The sequence below is a fragment of the Carassius auratus genome, unplaced genomic scaffold (assembly GCF_003368295.1).
Source record: "Carassius auratus strain Wakin unplaced genomic scaffold, ASM336829v1 scaf_tig00015585, whole genome shotgun sequence".
NCBI classification, from domain to species: Eukaryota; Metazoa; Chordata; class Actinopteri; order Cypriniformes; family Cyprinidae; genus Carassius; species Carassius auratus.
The window spans coordinates 64,900-88,463 of record NW_020524604.1 but is presented as its reverse complement, the minus strand read 5'-3'; the positions used below and the strand labels follow the sequence as shown (position 1 = coordinate 88,463).

General features: G+C 35.6%; 1 pseudogene; it reads left to right on the top strand.

Annotated features, from left to right (window-relative positions):
* The first annotated feature begins 4,046 nt into the window (after positions 1-4,046).
* LOC113074872 (zinc finger protein 91-like) overlaps positions 4,047-23,564 on the top strand; it is a 47,484-nt pseudogene continuing 27,966 nt past the window's right edge.

The following is a 23,564-nucleotide window of genomic DNA, read 5'->3' as shown; positions in this document are numbered from 1 at the left end:
GAGAGAAATGCAACATTCACAGATTACACAATTCGTTTTCGTTTAAAAAACATTTAAAGCTTTCTGTAGATATATTTTTAATGTATGTGAGACACATGTTAATTAATGTTAATTAAAAAATTATACATTCATTATCATGAAAAAATTGAAGCGATGAGACGGCGCCTCCCTGTCATTAATGCACATTTATAATTTTTGCACAGACACTTGAAAATGAGCGTCGTGGTTTTCACCCGCTCCAAGAGCGCTCCATCACGAGTACAATTCATGCCAACAGCCATAACTTCATATTCAGCAAGAATTCATGTTAAACATATTTAGCTTGATCAGAAGGTTGACTGCAAGAGTCGAGCAGGATGTTAAGAGTTTGTCTGTTTCTTTTACTGATTATTTTCGGGTTAAAGCATGATTTAAACAGATTCACACTCAATCGCTTTTGCAATAATGCGTTCAAACAAATGTAATCTTACAGTGCTACTACATTATCAGCATGCTATCTGATTTTGAAATCTTGAAGAAGTTAATCGATCTGTTTAAAATAAATGACAAAGATGTTATTTTCATCACAAACAAAATTTTCACAGCAGAAAGCAGCAAATAAAGATGTAATGCTTACAATGTTATTAGTTTGGCATGTGATATAGGGAAAAAAAGTTTACAAATAGCTTAAGCCACTTTGAAACTCTCCTGTTATTTTTTATTATTATTATTTTATATGCTATGTTATGAACATAACATTTCAAACATACTGAAATACTTTATTTACGGAGTGAAGGCGGAGCGTGTTTCTGGTATCAGTGCGCGTGGAGGAGAAGTTGTTGCTGCTCATAGACTCTGCTGCGAGTGAGAGAGATGTTTCACCCGACGAAATGAAGACGACCGCGTTCTGTTTATGACGAAATGTTCTGACACTGTGTTCAGATGATTTGACAATATAGTGTGATGTCATCAAGTTTAGACACACTTTCGCTGTGGGGCACAGATGACAACTTTCGCGTCCGGTGTAGACACACAGAAAGTTGCACAGCCTTAAGAGCTTGCATATCATGAATGCTGGATCTCATTTGTTTTCTGAGAATCTACTGAACCTACTGGTAACTTGTTTGCCACGTAGCAATAAAAAAATATACGAAAAACCTTGATTATTCTGCTTAGTCACATTGTACTGCTATTATTTTGAACAATACTGTATATATATATATATATATATATATATATGGTGGTAAAGTGGTAAAAATCTGCCACCATCACAGCCCTAGTAAAATTTATATATTTCTTGTTTTATACAGCTTAAAGGTGCCATCTGTCATGTCTGGCAAAAAAAATCAAGTCATACTCCACATTCCATACCAGATGGGAGCAGTATGCCTCAATAAAGTGAATTGGTCTACTCTAGAGTAACAAACGAGAAACGGCATAGCCTCTATGCTTTGCCCCTACCTTCACAACAACCCTACAGCCATAGCCGAAGCCTAAGAGGACGTTTTGCCTCCAGAGGAACGTTGGGTGATGTCAAGTGATTTTGAAACATGACATCTTCAAGCTACTCCCCTTCACCTTTACCAGTGAATATGTTCCTATTCGTTTTGTTCATATTACATTTTAAGTTGTATATACACATTATTTGAATTAAATTAATTTGACAGACAGCATTCTGTCAACATCATTGGTAAACATCAGACAGCTGATGTTGACCAAGCTAACGCCAACCAACATAACCAGAGCTGCCAACTCTCAAGCATTCACCGTGAGACACACGCAATTGACTCTTTTCTCACGCTTTCACGCCACTCAAAAATTTTCTCACGCCCAGAAAAACCACGAAGCAAAGAGGACACAGAGACCAACAGACTAGACAGAGCCAGGTTAGTTATGATATAAAAAAATGGGTAACTTATAGCTAGCTAATTATCAAACGCAGCTACGGTTAGCCATCGCTAACATTAGCACGTTTATCGAACAGCCTTCGATACATTTCTATGTTATAACTTCCCGAAAAAAAAATACACAAACATTTAAAACAAACTTCTAGCAAAATACTAACAGCATCTAACTTACTAATCCAAAAGAAATGTTGCAAGTTCGGAGTCGAACATCATTCCTTTCAGGTCCATCAGTTGTCTCCAGCGATTGAAAGCAGTGCCGATGTTTACTCTGGTTCAGCTCCTTTTCTTATCGGATTTGATTTGTGATTCCGAGCGCGGTTGTTTCCCTGTAGCGGGTGGTGGTCTCTTGCCAAGGGCTTGAGCCATCCTTCCTCTCTCTTCCCTGAACTGAAATGAAGTACTGGGCTTCTACTCTCCACATGATTGACATCAGGTTCAGGTACGCCCACAAGCCGTGTGAGTTATTAGTGTATTACAGGTTGGCTGGTGGTTATGTTGCCCGCATACCGCTGCCCATGGCCGAAACTGGTATTACGACACCTGTTGGGCCGGGGCTAGTAATGCTAATGCTAATTAAGGTTGATATCTCTGCAGCACTATAACTTGACATTTTTTTATTGACATCATCGCCCTTATTTCTTCTCATTCTTGCGTGTTGGTAATTTTACCTCAATTTTTGCATATGGCACCTTTAAAGACCCTGGGGTCAAACTGACCGAATAGAAAAATGATGCTTAAAAATGTTTTACGGGTCTCCCTATTAAATTAGTAAAACACATTACAGTAACATTACAGTAGACAAGACAGTAAATCTAAAGAAAGAAAAGTAAATTGTGTATTTGCAGATGTTCTCTCAGATTTTAACATTATACCAAAAATAAATAAATTTTACTTTTATTTCAGAATTCATTGAAGAAAAAGAGGAAAATGAAGAATCAAGTGAAGTTGAGGAGAAGAATCATGTCAAAACTGGCGGAAAACTTTTCCAGTGTGGTAAGAGTTTCACACAATCATCAAACCTCAAGGATCACATGAACATCCAAACTGGAGAGAAGCAGCACGCATGTGATCAATGCGGTAAAATGTTTTTATGGGCTTCACTTCTGAAGAAACACTTGAAAGTTCATGCAAAGAAGAAGCCACATTCATGTCATTTGTGTGGTAAGAGTTTTTTGCATCTACAAAGTTTGAAAGTACATCAGAAAATACATACTGGTGTGAGAGAGTACATGTGCTTTGGGTGTGAAAAAACTTTTAGTTTAGTGAGCAGTTTAAAACTGCACGAGAAGATTCACACTGGAGAGAAACCTTACAACTGTTCACACTGTGACAAGAGATTCAGTCAGCCAATAAATCTGAAAACACATGAGAGGATTCACACTGGAGAGCAACCTTACAAGTGTTCACACTGTGACAAGAGATTCAATCAATCAGCAAATCTGAAAACACACGAGAGGATTCACACTGGAGAGAAAGTACATCACCGCAACATACCTGGGAATCGTTTCATTGAGTCATCTGTTATACACAAAAACCAACCACAGTAAGGCCCCATACATGCGGAGACACATTTAGTTGTATATGTAAATATGTTGTATGGTATATGCGTTTTGTCCAGACGGATCCAGCATTCAGGGCAGTGAAAACAGAATTTTTTTTTAAACCAAGTGTTGGTGGCGGTGGGGTGGATGGATTATCTCGGCAGAGAAGAAGTGCTCACTAACACAGATTTAGACAATGTTTAAGAGAAATAGGCCTTTTGTGTACACAGGTAAAGTCTTATATCGTTGAGTTCAGCTCAAGAAAAATGGGAGCAAAAACTAAAGTGTTGCGTTTATAATCTTGTTCCATGTATATATATATATGGTGGTAAAGTGGTAAAAATCTGCCACCATCACAGCCCTAGTAAAATTTATATATTTCTTGTTTTATACAGCTTAAAGACCTTGGGGTCAAACTGACCGAAAAGAAAAATGATTCTTAAAAATGTTTTACAGATCTCCCTATTAAATTAGTAAAACACATTACAGTAACATTACAGTAGACAAGACAGTAAATCTAATGCAAGAAAAGTAAATTGTGTATTTGCAGATGTTCTCTCAGCTTTTAACAATATACCAAAAATAAATAATTTTTACTTTTATTCCAGAATTCATTGAAGAAAAAGAGGAAAATGAAGAATCAAGTGAAGTTGAGGAGAAAAATCATGTCAAAATTGGCGGAAAACTTTCCCAGTGTGGTAAGAGTTTCACACAATCATCAAACCTCAAGGATCACATGAACATCCACGCTGTAGAGAAGCAATACGCATGTGATCAATGCAGTAAAATGTTTTTATAGGCTTCACTTCTGAAGAAACACTTGAAAGTTCATGCAAAGAAGAAGCCACATTCATGTCATTTGTGTGGTAAGAGTTTTTTGCATTTACAAAGTTTGAAAGTACATCAGAAAATACATACTGGTGAAAGAGAGTACATGTGCGTTGAGTGTGAAAAGACTTTTAGTTCAGCAAGCAGATTAAAACTGCACGAGAGGATTCACACTGGAGAGAAACCTTACAAGTGTTCACGCTGTGTCAAGAGATTCAGTCAGTCAGTAGATCTGAAAACACATGAGAGGATTCACACTGGAGAGAAACCTTACAAGTGTTCACACTGTGACAAAAGATTCAGTCAGACAAGAGATCTGAAAACACATGAGAGGATTCACACTGGAGAGAAACCTTACAAGTGTTCACACTGTGACAAGAAATGCAATGATTCATCAACTCTGAAAAGACATGAGAGGATTCACACTGGAGAGAAACCTTACAAGTGTTCACGCTGTGTCAAGAGATTCAGTAATTCATCAAATATGAAAACATATGAGAGGTTTCACACTGGAGAGAAACCTTACAAGTGTTCACACTGTGACAAGAGATTCAGTCAGTCAGCAAATCTGAAAACACATGAGAGGATTCACAATTGAGAGAAACCTTACAAGTGTTTACACTGTGACAAGAGATTCAATAATTTATCACATCTGAAAACACATGAGAGGATTCACACTGGAGAGAAAGTACATCACCGCAACGTACCTGGGAAGCGTTTCATTATAGCCCCTTTCACACTGCACGTCGGACCCGCAATATTCCCGTAACATTGCCTGGTCGCCTTCTGTGTGAAAGCAACCACGTCCCGGAATTGATTACCGAATTGAACCCGGGTCGGGGACCTTGTAACATTGCGGTAATCGATCCGGAACGAGCGCTGTGTGAACAAAAGCCAGATCTAATTCCGTATCGAAGTGATGACGCGCGTTATCGCGCGACTCTTTTACCGGCTGTTTTGAAGGAAGATCAACATTTGCGACGAAAACATATGTGCAAACTGTAATGAAGCAGAGATCAGTTAGTTCCTCACTTTCCGCGCTGACGCAGAGATCGTTTGCTTGCTTCAGTTAAAGTATAACGTGCCAAGCGTTGTCGACTCGTACATTACACGTCACGCGCTGATGTCACGTGTCGTTACGGGATCTTCAAGGGTTGTGTGTGAAAGCACGCACATATACCGGGTCATCACTGGCAGTGAGAAAGTGCCAAATCTAGCGACCAGGGAACAATTACAGGAACACTTTACCCCAGTATTTGCCGGAATGGCAGTGTGAAAGGGGCTTAAGTCATCTGTTATACACAAAAACCAATCACAGTAAGGCCCTGTACATGTGGAGACGCATTTAGCTGTATATGTAAATATTTTGTATGGTATATGCGTTTTGTCCATACGGATCCGGCATTCGGGGCAATGATAAGGCAATTTTTTTTTAAACCAGGTCCCAGAGTGGATAAATCTGAAAATGACACCTTTGGGGTTTTGTGTTCTGCCAATCCATATATTTTGTGAAACAATGATGTCATCACCCCACATCTCTACTATATTCAGACACCGCTACATCATTTAACACCAACAACAATGGAGGACTACATGTTTGTGCTCATGCAGCAGAATCTACTGAGCCTATTAGCTTGACTAAACTTACTAGTAGAGCAGCACGATATTGGAAAAAGGTATGTCAGTCTCCATGTCCTCGATTTTTCTGTGCATTAGAATGGATGTGTGGCATGAGAGCGTGTGAAAAGCGTCAATTGCGTGTCTCACATTTTATTTTATTTACATTTTATTGCACTTGTATTAGTTGTTTGAAGAGTAAAAAAAAAATCAGTGTGTCTTAAGTCTTTTCTTTAATGAGCAGGATCTGCTTGCATTCAAATGTTTATTAGAGGGCACCGGCAAGTGTCACACCATCACACTTCGCAGGCAAGATGGCGGCGCCCATAGAGTTCGCAGCAGATTTGTGTATAACAGGGATTGATGCGAGATACTGATCCAAAAGCACACCTTTTGTTTTAGTAGCTGGTTACTCGCGCGCTGTGTTCGGTGCGGAGAGAGAGCCGCGTATCTCCTGCACATGAACGAACAAATACTAATCGCAGTTTTGATTAAAGTGACCTAAATTAATAAAGCGCCTAATTTAGCTACTAGCTGCTGTAATGTTAATCCAAGAAATTAAAGAAAAATCACTCACTTCTTTTGACTGCATTACTTTGTAGTTTTAACAAGAATTTATGCACAGTCAAACCAAAAATTATCCAGACTCCAGATATAATTTTTTAAATACATATTTTACTAGTAGGTACTGGACACTAATACATTTATGTAAGTGAGTATAAGCAAACTGTGACATATTATACCCAAAGAATCTTCATACAGTGAACTACTAGTGAAATGGATAGATAAAATCTATCTATATATAAAATTGGGAGCAAAAATTATTCAGCACCTTATAAAGCACCATGTATTGCTTATGTGTGTTTTTTTTCCTGAATTGCTAATGCAACCTTTTCACACCACAGTCTGAACAAAATGAAGCATTGCTTGGTAATTGGTCAACAAAGTATTGATAGTTGTGTAAATATCGTCATAATAAGAGTTGTCTGTAGTTTTGGTTGATCGTAATCCATTACGTACATTTCTATCAAAGTTATGACAATTCTTGTCATATTTTATAGCCATTTTAGAAGCAATAGCAAATAAACTGTAATAATGTGATGGTGTTTGAATACATTTTGGTTTGATTGTATATTTAATTTTTACATTGAAGACTATCCAGTGCTATTTTACATTTAATTATTCAGTTTTTGTACATTGACACCTACAAATTAAAAAAAAACTTAAACATTGTGTAAATAGTAAAAATAAAAAAATGAACGAACATACAAATTAAACAATTTCAAACGGGGCCCACTGTACAACCTAAAGCAGGGCCTCGCAAACCCCAGCTACGGTCCTGCCTGTGGGTGTTGAATACTGTGACCAAACAGAAAGTAATGCCATAAAATAATTGTTAATTTACAATGTTACTTTACAATGTTACAATTGTTAAGTGTTTCTGTGTTCTTGATCCTCAAGAAAAAGAAGGCGAAGGCTTCAGTTTCTTAATCTTAAGAAATAATAGAATAACTCTTCAAATAATAAAACTTGTTACTTTCAATGAAAGTCAATAAGAAAAAAAAGACTTTTGAAAGGAATTTTAATGACTGAACTATTATCGCAATTCGTGTAGGTCATAAATTAAAATGCTAATGGTCATAAAAAGGTCTTAAAAAGTCTTAAATTTGACTGATTAAACCCTGCAGAAACCCTGAATACTGATGTGCTAAACCATTCAGGGATTTATAAGTAATGAGCAATATTTTAAAATCTATACAATGTTTGATAGGGAACCAGTGCAGTGTTGACCGGACCGGGCTAATATGGTCATACTTCCTGATTCTAGTAAGAACTCTTACTGCTACTCTTACTGCTTACTTTTTGTTTACGAAGCGTGAAGAACAACCACTCAATAAAGAATTACAATAATTGAACCTTGAGGTGATAAGTGCATGGATTAACATGTCTGCATTTGACATTGAGAGAATAGGCCATAATTCAGATATATTTTTGTGATGGAAAAATGCAGTTTTACAAATGCTAGAAACGTGGCTTTCTAAGGAAAGATTTCGATCAAATAGCACACCTAGGTTCCTAACTAATGACGAAGAATTGATAGAGCAGCTATCAAGTCTTAGACAGTGTTCTATGTTAATACATGCAAGAGTTTTTAGCTCCTATAATTAACACCTGTTTTTTTTTCTGAATTTAGCATTAAGAAATTACTCGTCAACCAGTTCTTTTATATCGACTATGCATTCCATTAGTTTTTCAAATTGGTGTGTTTCACCGGGCTGCGAAAAAATTTAGAGCTAAGTATCATCAGCATAACAGTGAAAGCTAACACCATGTTTCCTGATGATATCTCCCAAGGGTAACATATAAAGCTTGAAGAGTAGCGGGCCTTGAACTGAGCCTTGAGGTACTCCAAACTGCTCTTGTGATCGTATTATGTTTTAATTAATAGTCTAATAATGAACCACAAATTACTATAGTTTTAAAGAAAGGGGAAATCCAAAGTCTTTAAAATTTTTCTGTTACAATACAGATAAAACATTTTCCTTATTCATACTGTTAATAAAAGTTCAAAGTTTAATATAAGAGAATGTCATCCCACTGTTTTAGCCTGTTTCGTTATTAATAATAATAGGATAATAATGAACCACAAACTAAGCATTCGTTTGAAGTAAGGGGAAAATGTAGATTCATTACGCATATTTTTGTTGATGATAACTGATATATGAGAGATTGCGATTAACTGAGATGTCTTTTAGAGATGAATGAATGCAGCAGTCTTTGGTGGGATTTCATCAATTTCATGGAGAAAAAAGTAAAGTAGGTAGACAACCAAAATGGTTAATACCGCCACAAGTTCCGCCGCCACAGGGCCGCGGCGTTAACTGCAAGTCAGTCGCATTAAAATCATTAGCAAAACTACCGCCAGGTGGCGCAAAAAAGAACGCATTGGGAACGTAAGGTAATTTTAAAATGTTGGTTTGTAAATGGAGATGAAATGAAGTGAAACAACAATGACATTATAATATAGCATTGTATCATGCTGAAACCAATTTTTTTTCCCCTTTTTTTTTAGTTAATTTCAACCCTAACCCTAACCCTAGCCAGATGCCACTAATTGAGATTATTGCTCTTATTCTCTATTTATGTTTATTATTCTAGAAAATAAGTGTTTATTCTTTAAGAAGGTACAGAATAAGGAACGGTCCAAATATTTGTAATGATAATATATTTTTAATAATATAGGCCTATATCTGCCTGCCAACTCTCTATTTAACAGCATTAACTTACAATGAAATACTCTTTCTTCAGGCAGACTGAATGTTTTCCTGCCTTGCTAAATGTTGGGTCAGTTAGCACGAGTTGCTGTGAAGCGGGAGCAGCTGATGAAGGATTCCGCTTGGTCTTAAAGCCTTCCACAAACACCTATGTTATTTGATAATTTATTAATATTTTGGTCTAGTGATAATAATTATATGGCCTGCGAGTAATAATGAGTAAAAAGAGAACGGCTGCTGTGAGTGCAGGCATGTCTTAACCCAGTAACAAACACACCGTTCCTCACAGCCCAAAAACAGTCCGAATTCAGTTCAGCTGGAGGGGGCTGGGGCTTTTGGGGTAGTTCTGTGTACCTTGTGGAGCTTGATATAAAGGTGTGAATTTCTTGCTCTTTCATATGGACAGTCTCTTATAAAGGGTTTCAAACTCGCAAAGCAGGTTTAGCCAAAGTAGAACAATTGCCTCATCATAATGTTAAAGAAAGGTTTTGATCCACTTCAAATGTTGACTACTGTATAGCGCAATATAGTTTATTAACTTAATTTCAGAGAAAGTTGCCTTAAAAAAAAGCAAACTTTTGCATTAATTTTCTTTTGTTTAATCTAAACAGTATTTTTTAGAGTGTGAAATATAGCCTATATGTTTATATAAGTCATTTATATATTTTTTAAAGAGCTTCTTAAAATACAATATTACTCCAAATGCACACAATCCACCCATTAGAACACAACAAGAGCAAAATCCAGGGGTTTTTGAGCTGTGTATGTGTGCAAAATGCAATATTTGACATCGCGAAGGATGTCAAAATGTCATTGCGTTTCGGGGTAAGATCGGACAAATATATAGGCTACACATTTCATTCACAATGACAAGCTAAACCAACATATGTTATTATTACCGGGTCAGATCTCATTAATAAATTATGTCTCTGGCCAAAGAACAGAGAGAAAGATGAGAGAGAAATGAGTGCTTCATCAGCATTTTTTAAGAGCTTCCAAAAATAATATCACAGCGAATGCACTAATCCACCCATTAGAACACAACAAGAGCAGAATTCAGGTGTTTTTGAACTGTTTATGTGTGCAAAACGAAATATAATTTGACAGCGTGATACAGCTTATGAATACTGGAAGGAAAAAAAGTCACGACAGCCTTTTAACGCATATACGCGTTTTGAGTCATTTTCTCCTGATGACCCCGAAAATTACTTAAATTACACTTTCAGTTTTAATCGTACAGATAAGAGCAATACATCAATCGAATCTGTAAAGGGTCTACTTTTTTTTGGATACAAACATAAAAACAACAAAACTTTGTGCACTTATAAAATAAAGATAACAAACAAGGTGTGCTGTCTGCAGCCTTTGTCTGCGCTGATCTTCATTTACAAACACGTAATTAAAATGAACTGTAACTCCATGAATACTCAACGAAGAGACATGAGTGATATATCTATAGAAAGCTTGACATGTCTACTTTTAAACTAAACAAGTGCTGCCGAACAAATATTCTATGATAAAGTAATCCATATCAAAACAACGTCTCCCTTCATTATATCTAATGTGTATGGAAGGCCAAGAGGGTCAAATACACGCGAATTTTAACGCGTCAACAACACGTTAAATACGTGTATTTCACACGTAGACAACACATATTTAACGCGTTAAATACGTGTTGTTTACACGTAAAAAATCTGCGCGTATTTAACGTGTATTTTACATGTTAAATACACGTTAAATACACGTGAAATACACATGAAGTACACGTTAAAAATCAGTTTGAACAGGTCAATGTCATTGGCTGCTGAGGGTCAAACCACTTCTGTGAGCTTATAGGGGTATACCATTCATAGACAGGCAACCACCATTTATCATGCTATAGATCAGCTTATTCAGCCTTATTATTTAGTCTTTTTTCTTTTGTGTTTTGTATAGCCTATAGAAATAATATATTTAAGTTTCAGTTTTATGAAATATTTATTCTTTTAATAAATATTAATTAAAATTTTGTGGTCATAGTATAAAGTTTATAAAAGTTACAGTATTTTGTAATGAACCAGGACTCTTTGTTTAGCTCTTGACATGCCGAAGTATACTATATATATTGTCCCTTCTTTAATTTTTCAGTAATGTGTAATAACTTAAAATATGTTGTCAGTACTATTAAAATAAGATCAAATTGAATGGTATTTAGGAGATTATGGTTTTTGCATGACTTATTTCGCATTCAGCTAGACAACCCTGTCGTAGCTGTTATCATAGCCTAGGCTTTTTATTAAAAAATGAAAACAGCAAGGGACCATGGAAAAAGACTGTTGCAGGTGTATTTTTTTATGGTATCATTATTATTTATTTATTTTTGCAGCGGGGCAACTCAAGAATGTTGGGTACACAATTACTGTGGCTCCTTTGCCCCATGGCCAAGATGACCAAGCCAACATCAAAGTTAGTTCACTAACTTTTAATTCTAGTTATTATTATTATTGTTATTATTATTATTATTATTTGTATTTACATTGCAACAAACCAGAAGAAATAATATCTGCAGAGAAGGGGTTGGCCATTCTCAAAAGATAAAATAGAAATGTTATTTACATTTTAATTTGTGTGTTTAAGAGGAAAAATCAGTGTTAAGGTATCTCTCCGTTAAAGACCATTCTGAAAGAAGAGTTTATGCAAACGCATATAAAATAATTTAGAATCCTGAACAGAGATCTCTTGAGGGTATTTAATTGGTCTGCCCCCACATAGTTTTCTAGTTACTAGTTGTTCATTTGTCATTATTCAACTAATCGCAGATTTATATTAAATTTACCTCTACAGTCCATAATGAGTCTTAATATATTCTGCGCTGAAGCACATGCATTAAGTTTGTCACAAAGCACAGGCAGAAGTAGCTTAATAATTGTGAAAAAGGAGACCTTTTAATTATTTATTAATAAAAAAATGTTTTCTTGTCGGCTGCGAGATGAAATTCCCAGTGCTGACTTTCTCCACAGAGAGAAATGCAACTTTCACAGATTACATAATGCTTTAGTTTTGAATTGATTCGTTTGAAAGACATTTCAAGCTTTCTGTAGATATATTTTTATGTATGTGAGACACCCCAATTTTTATTTATTTAATTATCAGGAAAAAAATTCAAGTGATCGAGAGGGTTCCTCCCTGTCATGCATGTGCATTAATAATTTGAATATATTTTTGTACTTAAATTATATGAAAGCAGGTAAAGAAAGCTTCCTTTAAAATCACAGAAGTTGTCAATTATTGAAGCTCTTTTTTAAATTGTGTGCATTCTGCTGATTATAATGAGAGAACTTGAGTTTAAAAGTTAGTACGTTTTATTAATCAGTCCATTCTTTAGAGTTTCAAGGATTTAGCTAAATCGTGCAGGTTTAATTTAATCGTTTCTGGTTTTAGGCTAATTGGGCCTAAATAATGGGAACAGTGTGTAGTGTCCCCTTTACATTGAGCGGACATTCGCGAAGACGTCCTCCGGACATGCATGGAGACGTTTAGGGGACTTTCACTTTACATCCTCTGAATGTCATTTTATTGTACTTTTAGGCTAATCAAAGACAACAGACACGTTGTATAAGCAAAATACGTTTATTTTAATCGAGCAATCGTAAAGTTGCAGTGTTCTCTGTGTGTGTGTGTGTGTGTGTGTGTGTTGGTGGATGGTGTATACACGTGTCTCTGGTTGTCAGCTGTGATTAGTCCGGTGGCAATTTTTCCCATTGTCTTCTAACCTAAAACAACAAAATGAACACATTCAATAGTGTTATGATTTTATGTGTCTAGGACTATCGTTAATCCATTGACAAAAGATTTGTTAAGACTGTTGAAAGTTTGGAATTAGACTAAGCGGTCCGAAATTTAGCAACATATGCCTTTTTGCAGCATATAAGCATATCTTGGTGTGTATTTTTACCATATGGAAATTAAATATTTAAATATTTAAATAATAAATATTAAAATATTTATAGAATTTAAATATTTTTTCTGCCAGTATTATATACGTTTAATCATTTCAGCTTTTCAAGATAATGTTAGCTTAGCCTAACCTCAGCAGCCGCGCGGGACAACTTCAGCAAAGGTTTAAAAAGGTAAACTTCATCAAATGTAAGCATTAGGAGATAAACAGTAGTTACGGTAGCTATAATGTCTAATAATATAAAATAATAAATACCTTTTTGACCAAACAAAAGGGAAAACTCAAGGCAGTGTCTGAGGAAATCACTGGATGACCGGTAGCTGCTTGTAGTATAGCAGTCTTAAATGCAATATCTAAAATATATGTCCTAAATAACTTTTCTTGTCGGCTAACCAACAGTTTATACAAAACAAGTTTATTTGTATAGCACAAATAAACAGTTTAATACATAAATGAAAATAATTACTTTATTTGTCTTACCTGTGTTGTTTTCCACTTTCTTTTCTTCATGTTTTCCTTGGCTCCATTCACTCTATAACATTCTTGTAGAGCTCCTGTTATGTAACCTTATTTTCTTCATTCATGCATAAACCTAATTGTAGCTATTTTCAATTATATTATTGAAGGGCATCATGATTTTGATGTTTAAATGCTGAAAACAGACTCCTGATTTAATTACATTTTTCATTACAGAAGTTACGTCTATTTTCTTTTTCCGGAAATGAAAATTATTAATTTAACATTACATTTATTTTACAATGTTCAGAAATTATATTAAAAGAAAAATGCATGCATAATACTAGAAGAATGCACTCGAGAATGAGTAGTTCTCTCTTCACAGCATTTCAGTCAGTGTACTGTTTGAGTAAATGAATTGCTTCAAATTAGTTGTATTTGCTAAATTTTTAATACCCAAAAAAGGCACGTCTTAAAGCAGGCAGTAATTTTCGCTGCTCTTGGTAGATTGCACTGGTTATTGTGGTAATGATCTGGCTTCGTCTGTTCTTTAAAGTTTGCATTGTCAGTAAATCACACACATAATTTTCCCTCCCATCGGCACATTTATGGAATTATCTAATGCTAATTTTGCCTGTTTAGTAAATCTGGCTCAAGGGCTCTTAAAGGGGTCATAGAGTTACAAAGCTTAAAGTCTCCCACTAAAGGATTTATTCTAGGCAGATCCAGACCGTGCTAAACGGCTCATTCAAACACGCCCCCCACACATCTATGTCAAGATGTGGAAATACTTGTGTAAGGCTGCCCAAATATTAACGCAAAGAAAGAAGGTATGGTTTCAGGGAGTGTTGAAGCAGCCATGTCAGGGAGACACTTTGTGTTTTTAGGACTTTATGTGGCCTTCTGAAAGTAGATGCAATCATTGTTAAGATTTATTTACAAAAGAACAGTACAACCCAGAAGTTCAAATCTGTACAACACATTTAATGGATGACAGTTTTGTGAACCTAGGAGAGTAGCCTATAAGGCTGGCTGTGCATAAAGGGAATTTATTAAAAAAGGTAAATTTTGACTTTGCTATGACAATCTTTGCAACAATTGTATTGTAAAATGAGCTACACAAATTGAATCTGGGGCTTATTCTGAATCAGATACTTTAAGTGTTTTCTTAATAGTTTAAGTGTTTGCTATTGACTGTTCAAATGCAGAGTTTTGTGCAGCGTAGAGTAACGCGTTGTATATTTGCGTTTGTGTGTGAGGGTAACATCACAGCAGAGTAAACAGACTGTCAGAAATCATAGCACGTAAGCTGTCTTAAAGCTGTGGTAGGGAACTTTTGATGCTCTAGCGGTTACTAAACAGAACTGCTTGCGTCTTGCGGAAGAACATCGTAGCCGGAACTACTTCTCTCTGTTTATGTCTATGAAGAATCACAAAGGTACTGGGTTACTCCGGCGCGGTACCCCCGAAGCAATCTAAAATAGTCAGAATATAAACACCTATTATAGGTGCACCCTAGTGATTCAGGACAAGCTAAAAACACAGTTTGGAAAATGGATTCATGGTGTACTCGCTTATTATATACATTTTTCTACATTTTGAACACAAACAAAGTTACGGACCGCAGTTCTGATTGGTTGTTTCTTACCGGGAGCGGTCTGTAACTGCAAATGGCAATAGGACCACTGGGAGGAGCCAGAGGAGCATGATTTTTTTCACAGATTATCTGTCTCATATTCTACTGTCAGGACATAATGACAGGTTTAACAAATATGTAAAAAATATATATTTACAAAAGTTACCTATTGCAGCTTTAAAAGTGCATGATGGATTACATGGTTAAAACAATTTTTTGTGCTTTTGTCCTCGTTTGTTTTCAGTAAAGTATGTCACCTTTTGTCTAATCATTTAGAGCAATATTAATGTTAACGTAAAGCGCACAGTGTCATTCTGTGCACATAAGTAAAGAAAAAGTGTTTGTGTCTCCTTGAAAAACATCAATGGAATATAATACATTTAATAAATAAATGTATGTCTACAAAATAATGTGATGTTTGCTTTAAACATGCTATATAAGCTCTTGTACAAAGAACAAATCACAGAATATGGATTTTAAATGATCGTTATTTCTTCAGGTATTTCCCTTTAAATTAATCAAGTGCAGCTTCCCGTTCTCGACGGACATGCCGGCATATTTCTGGTGATAAAAGATACGTCGTATAGATGTCATTTAGAGGTAGGGAAGACGTTTCATTTAACAGCTCAAACAGACGATCTACAGACGATCAAAATACGACTATAAAAAAGGAATCTGATGTCTATCAGATTATGCGCTCTTTAGCAGACGTCTCCGCGACGTACGTGTGCTATTTGGGTTACATTTTCGCGCTGTTGTGAAGAGGAACGTCACGTGATGACACCACCATGGACGACGTAGTACGTCGGAGTTCCATTCATACTACCCATACACTTCATATAAGTAGACGCCCTATTGGCTGCCGGGCGATGAGATTTGCGGCCACCATCTTGAACCGGTCGTAGTCCTGGTTTCGTTGCGTAGCAGCAGTTAAGATGCCAGAGCACTGTGCAGCATTTTCCTGTTCTAATCGGCGGACCATCGCAAGTACGGCTCGGGATTACTTTTCACAAGTAAGATTTAACATTACTATTGTACTATTGGTTGTAGTTTGTCCTTAAATCCAGAGAATTGAGAAGGAGCAAGGATCTTTTATAGTACTGTACTGAAATCGTAGCTAGCTAACATAGTTAGACTATGTATCTCAACTCAAGCTTTGTATTTCAAACATGAAAATAACAGGGACCCTAAATGTATTCTAAATATACAATATCAAAATCCTCTCAAATTTGTAAATGGGGATTTTTGGAATGGGTCAAATGCAGATAGAACCTTCTAATTAAAAAAAAAAACACTTTTCACTTAGAATTATAAGGTTCTATCTGCCAAAACATTATTTGAACATTAAATATAAACTTAATGTTGTAACAATGTCTCAAAATGTGTTAGATTGTATCCTGTCTATGACATTTATTTAATGTTTTTAGCACTTCCATGTATTTAGGAGATTTCAAATTAAGCAAGGTAGGTCTAAATTTGGTGGGTAAATAAACACATTATTTCAGAAATTGTTACTTTAATCTTTCTTTTGTTCAGACAGAAAGAAGCTACAGTAATATATCGGAGCAGGACTTTATTCCATCTAAAGTGGGCCAGGTAAAATGGCTTTCTCTCTAGACATCAGTATGGCTGAAATAACATGCTAATGTTTATTGTTGTAATAAGACCCAATCAATTAAATTGTTGACTATTTGACCTTTAAGGCTTATTATTGACATTTTAAGACTTTAAAAACTGCAACAAAAAAAAGAGAAAAAAACAGACATGCTTCAGCAAATTAATTCATAAAGTTTAATAATCATGAGAGATAGCTTGAGTAGCTATCACAGTCTACAATCATTCTTAAATCGTTTTAATACTGAGGTAACTGCTTCACATAACGATCATAACTTACTGTAAACGCAATATTTTGAGTAGGATAGGTTCGTTAGTTTTTCTGTATTTATTTATTTATTTTTCATCTTAGTGCTTGCCTCTTAATATCAGGAACTATAAAGCTAGCGCTGCTGGCTAGTGTGGTGTCTAACTATGAAAACAATCTTCTCAGCAAGACCTAAAAAAATAAAAATAAATAAAGGGTGAACTTGCCTGGAATTCGGGCTGCGGTCCTATACAATCCCTGTTCTGTAAAGTGTATTTGAGTACTGTTTAAAGCGCTATATAAATATGTATTATTTTTATTATTATTATAAGGTGCTGAGAGCTGCAGAGAGGGTGATCTGCCAAGCTTCAGCAATACAAGCTCCTCAGGTGTCAACAGTCACACACATTGTGCTGGAGGAGATTGGGACAGAGGATGTTTTCCTTCCTGGGGAGCACATTGAGGAGACCCAGTTTGGCATTGACAAGCATCAGTCTGATATGTTGTCATTGTGTCTGTGTTTCTAAAGATTAGGCTCCACCATGTTGACAAACTCTCCTCTCTTGAACTACACAAAAGGAGCACGAGAAAGAAGCTCTGCAAAACAGTCCTATTTCAGGGGTTTTAGTGTGTGTGTGTGTGTGTGTGTGTGTGTGAGTGTATGAGAGGGAGAGAGAGAAAAGAGTGTGTGTGTGTGTGTGTGTGTGTGTGCGAGAGAGAGATCGAGAGAGAGAAGTTTGTGTGTGTGTGTGTGTGTGTGTGAGAGAGAGAGAGAGAGAGAGAGAGAGAGAACCAGAGACAGTATGTCACAAATTACCCAGCCGGCACATGACCGACCTTCAGCGTTGAAATATGGTTGAAATAAGGTCAGTTGTGGTTTCAACGTTGAAACAACGTTGATTCAACGTTTAAAGATGAACTGTTGAAAAACTTCCAGCACATGACCAACTTTCAACATTGAAATATGGTTGAAATAAGGTCAGTTGTTTTAATGAAACAACGTTAAAAATGTTTAATGCTAAATGGTAGAAAAAGGTTAACAAGCTTTTAAATTATTTATATTAAATTATTTAAATTAATTATTATTTTAATAGCATTTAAAAATATTTTAGTCATGATACCTATTCTAAAATCTAAAGGTATATGTTAAATATTATCATCATTAACAACAATAAAACTATACATTTCGCTGCTTTATCACACTGAAACAACTCCCATTGGTAGTTTTATTTTATTACTTCTATTATGATTGGTTAATCTGGCTGTCATTCAGGAAACTGGACAATGAATCGGTTCGCGCTTTTCTACATTTAAAAATATGACCGTTATTGTCGTCTTTCTGTGAGTGAGGCGGCTAACTGTGAGCTGCTGCTCGTTATAACTGACTGCTCGGTCGGTCCAGAATTATTTCATATTTGCCTGTACATTTTTTATTTATTTTGAGCGAATTTGAGTCGTGACATGTCAATGGAGAACAAAAACTGTGAACACAAGAAGGGTCAGTTGTTCTGCGAGGTCCTGAAAACATCCTGTCAAAATGAGGTAAGAAAATCGCTAACTTTATCTTTATTATCTTTTGAAAATAGTAAAGTATTACCAGAGTTTACAAATGGGTAGTTTAAAGGACATGTAACCTGCAGATAAATAAATAGCCGTGTGTCTATTTTTGCATTGCTTTATCACAGCTGATCAAGTTAGATGCTCACCTAATGTGTTGCTGGTAAGTTATGTGTTAATGTCTGTCTTTTAGAGATTTTCCCATATTTTCCTGATATGAATCCCATGCATTAGGTGTGTTATATATGTTTGTATTCTTATAATAGTTTCAAAGTGTTTTCTGCAACCTATAATTGCAAATATTGGTATTTAAATAATATAATTTTAATGAATTAATGAAAATGAAAAAAAAAAAAAGGATTGTTTAAAGCCATGGTTCTCAAAGTGTCAGGCCCCCTCTAGTTGTTATGCAGGTGAATCACTAAATTAAACTAATTAATGTTAATATATTTTAACTTAATCTTTGAGTAAGTTTTTTTTTTTGTTGCACATTTAAGTATGTTACAGTTAAAGTATAGTACAGTTTTGTAACTTGTTACATAATTACATTTAAAATTACATTTTAATTTAAACTTTTTTTTTCATTTACCTGTGTATGTAAGCACAGTTGTAGTGTTAATGTTCAAACTGTATTTACCATGGTAAAGTGTCTGACAATTAATATTCTTATTAGAAATAAAACTGCCTCATATTTTAACTGTAGACCTGTAGCTGAATAGTTTGGCCTACTACGCTGCTGAAATGTAATGTTGGTCATTATGGTGCAACTTAATATTTAATAACAAATATTTTCTGAAGTGGTACTTGGTATAAAAAGTTTGAGAACCAGTGGTTTAAAGAAATGGTATAATATGAAATCCTGCTTTTTAAGAACTTTTCAGTAAACCATTTCTTCTTTCCCCTTGTAGAGTCATCGAGGATCCAGTTTGTTCTTGAAACATTGGTAAGAAATTGTTCTTCTGCTACATTGCACTGTCACTTCTGCTAGAGATGCTTTGACCTTTTGTGATAGGTTTTGATTGTGCTTAGTTTAATAAAAATGTACTGAATTTGATTTGACTTGTTTTACTACACTGTAATGTTAGTGTTCTGATTAAAACAGTGTAACTGGGGGCTCTGAAAACACTGCTTGTGAATAATTTGTTAATATTGTACATTTTCATCTGAATACATTAAATAAGTGTTTAATGAATAGTGTTGTCCACTTTGTTTCCAACCTCACTGTTACTGAACTGTAAAGTGAAAATATTGTGTGATTTATTTTGCATTCAGTTTTCAGTTAAATATATTTCACAATATCAAAGTTATTGTGAAACATTGTGATTGTACCTAAACTCACTGGTTAAATCTTATGTGCCCTCCAGAAGTTTGCACTCTGCAAGTGAACGACGCCTTGTGGTGCAATCCCAAAGAAGTTCAAAATCACTCTCAATGACCTTTTCCTGGACTGTGCCCAGCTGGTGGAATGACCTCCCAATCTCAATCCGAACTGCTGAGTCTTTACTCATTTTCAAGAAACATCATAAGACTCATCTTTTTCACCAGAACTTAACCAACTAATGCTAGCACTTTTCCTTATTTTCTTGTCTTTTATATATATAAAAAAAAAAAAACCTGGCTATGCATTCTGTACTAGACTAACTGAGACTTGTCATAGCACTTGTATCCTGTTGTTGTTCGCTTGTACACCTGACTGCTTCTGTTGTTCTCATTTGTAAGTCGCTTTGGATAAAATCGTCTGTTAAATGATTAAATGTAAATGTTTATACAGGACGGTACAGAAAGTGCACAAGTGGGAGAGAGTGGAGGGGACGGCGTCAGAATGGACCTAGCGCTGGGACACTTTCAAGGATCACCCGAAGCACAACCACACTGTATGCACGAGGCTGCTGGTTCTAACATTTTAGAGTGCCCTGCGGTAGAAATTTCATTCTGCATTCCCCACGGTAAAGAAGATACAGTCCGTAGTTTTCCACCAAAATAAAAGATCCACTGGTTTCAGTCATAAAGGTACAAGGGTTTGTCTTGTAAGTGCTGAAAAAAAATATGCATTTTTGTGCCTAATTATTTTACAAAAACCTTTAAATATTATTGTATTTGGATTGTTCTACTACATGCATGTTTTTAGCATTACCTCCATGCATCCTCTGCATAATAAAGTGTGGGATTATTTTCATCTGTTTTATACAGTATGTTTCCAAAATTTAACTGCTTGACAATTTTGAGCATGTGGTAGTTTATTGAAGTTGTTTGTAAAGCCATTGCTGCCAGTCATTAGATTTTTAGTCTTGCATGTACATTGTTGATCTAAATGCCAACTAGGATCTAGGTGTATTTACACACGGTGCAAGGTACGACGGGGAAACAACGTCGTGTTATCAACGCTGATTAACTTTTCAAAATCAACACCTCATTCAGCTTTCATCCCAGGGCTGCAGCACGACCCTAATTCACCCATAATGCAGGTAAGACGGTGAAACAGCGTCGCGATTTTAACGGTGAATCCATGTCGTCATTTCAACGTTGATCCAATTTGCAAAATCGAAAGGTTATTCAACGTTGATTCAACGTCGGGATTTCAACAGTGAATCAGCGTTGTGATTTCAACCGTACATCAACGTCACGATTTCAATGGTGAATCAACGTCGTGATTTCAACGTTGATCCAATTTGCAAAATCGAAAGGTTTTTCAACGTTGATTAAACCATGGTACCTGACGTTGTTTCAACGTTGAATCAACGTTGAAATGCCGGCTGGGTATAATCAATAGTTTCTTCAACTTATTAAAATATCTTTTACGGCAACTATCTGTTTCTGCGTCTTTATCATATTTATAGTGTGTTATTTATAAATATCCTACCTCACATATTTAGATTTTGGGCGTATGGTGACTTATCAGAATATAATATGTAACTGTATGCCTATTATTAAAATACGCTGAATGTGTCCTGTATCATAGCTGCATGAATTACCTTTGCAGCAAAAAAAAAAAAAAAACCCAGCGTCAAAATCAGTTAGGTATTCAGTGAAATATGATTAATTTAATGCGCTAACAGCTCATTGCACCTGGCAAACAAGTTACACTGAGTGGAGCTGGCGACCGGTCCAAGATGGCGGCTCCACGGCTCGTTCGATGGGGCGTCTGTCTATGATACTACCCACATTCATACTATATAGAACGTACTGTTCTAACGGTCGAGTCAAAGAGTATAGAAGTAAGAGGCGAAACTCAATAAAACGTTCCATAGCAACAAACGCACCCATGCGCAGAGCTGCAGCTCCTCCATCTTGGAATGAACGCAACACAGCTGTCATAGAATTGAATGATACCGGTCCCATTTCAAAAGCGGTTGAGGGAATTAAATAGTAGTTTATTGTTTTTAATATCTCTATAGCAGACATCCCATGTCTCTAAAATGTGAAACACAACTTGTTCAGATTTTTTGCTTTAATTTTCTTGCAGTTACAGAGTAAAGTATATTTTGTAATATATATATATATATATATATATATATATATATATATATATATATATATATATATATATATATATAGAATATATTTTTTAATTTGTACATTTTACTAAACTTAAACTTATATAACTTTTTTTCTGTTTCACTTTCATTATTTATTTCACTTCAACATTAACCTAGCAAATGTCTTCTTTAAAACAAGACCAACCATACAGTAAGTCTATATTCCAAAGCATTCTTGAATTACAACCATTTAAATGACCGCTTTATTAATTCATTGTTATCACTAAATTAACCCTTTAACTGTCACCCTTTTTTCGCATAAACATGATAATCACTATCCAAACTTAAAGACCATTTCGAGTCTTGACCCAATTTTGACCAAATACATAACGTTAGCAAACTGTTACTGCGGTCATGGGATAGCTTACATTAACGTTACAGCACCTGTACTATGCTGCCTGCAGTTGCAATCAGCTTCCAGAAGAGATCAGATGTGTTAAAACACTATAGTCACATTTAAATCTAGACTCAAAACTCATCTGTTTAGCGGTGCATGTATTGAATGAGCACTGTGCAATGTCCGAATTGATTGCACTATATTTTCACTGTTTATTTTATTTTATTTTTTTAATTTTCTAACTGTTTTTAAATGTTTTAATCATTTTAAAAGTTTTAAAATTGCTTGTTTTATTTTTGTTATTATTTTTCTTCATGATTATTTTACTTTATTTTATGTAAAGCACTTTGAATTACCATTGTGTACGAAATGTGCTATATAAATAAACTTGCCTTGCCTTGCCTTACAGACATAATTGTTAATGCAGCAGTGTAGTTCTGCCCGTTCTGCCAACTGTAAAGCCGTTGGTTCAGTCCAAAATGTAGGCAGCGCGATAGCAGCGCCATCTAGCGATTGTTGTCAAAACTGCAATGGAGTTTCGCCTCTTGTTACTTCTATACTCTTTGGTCGAGTAGAACATTCAAATTCAAATGTACCCAGTATGCAGTATGCGATTTCAGACGCAGTGCAGGTCTTTCTTCCTCTCGTCGCTTCGCTCCAGTCCAGCGGGAGGCGCTAAACTCACACGTTTGTTTCACAAACACAATAAAACCTCAGAGGAAGAAGTTCAGTTTCACCGCGCTCTCTGTTGTTGTTATGTCGGTGTGCTGCCTTAATACAAACGGTTAGACAAGTTTCTAAGAGAAAAAAATACAGATTTTGAATCAGTTCATTAAATACCTGTAATATTATCGTCCTCACAGTCGTGACTGAGTTTTGAAGCGAGCAAGAATATCATGGAGGAGTTTATCATTTAAACTGAGATCTGCTGCTGTGAAGATGGAGTTTGTGAAAGAGGAGAGAGAAGAGAACACGAGTGAACCAGAAACCAGCACAATAAAACACGAGGAAACAGAAATAAAACACGAGGAACCAGAAACCTGCAGAATAAAACACGAGGAAACAGAAATAAAACACGAGGAACCAGAATCTTTGCT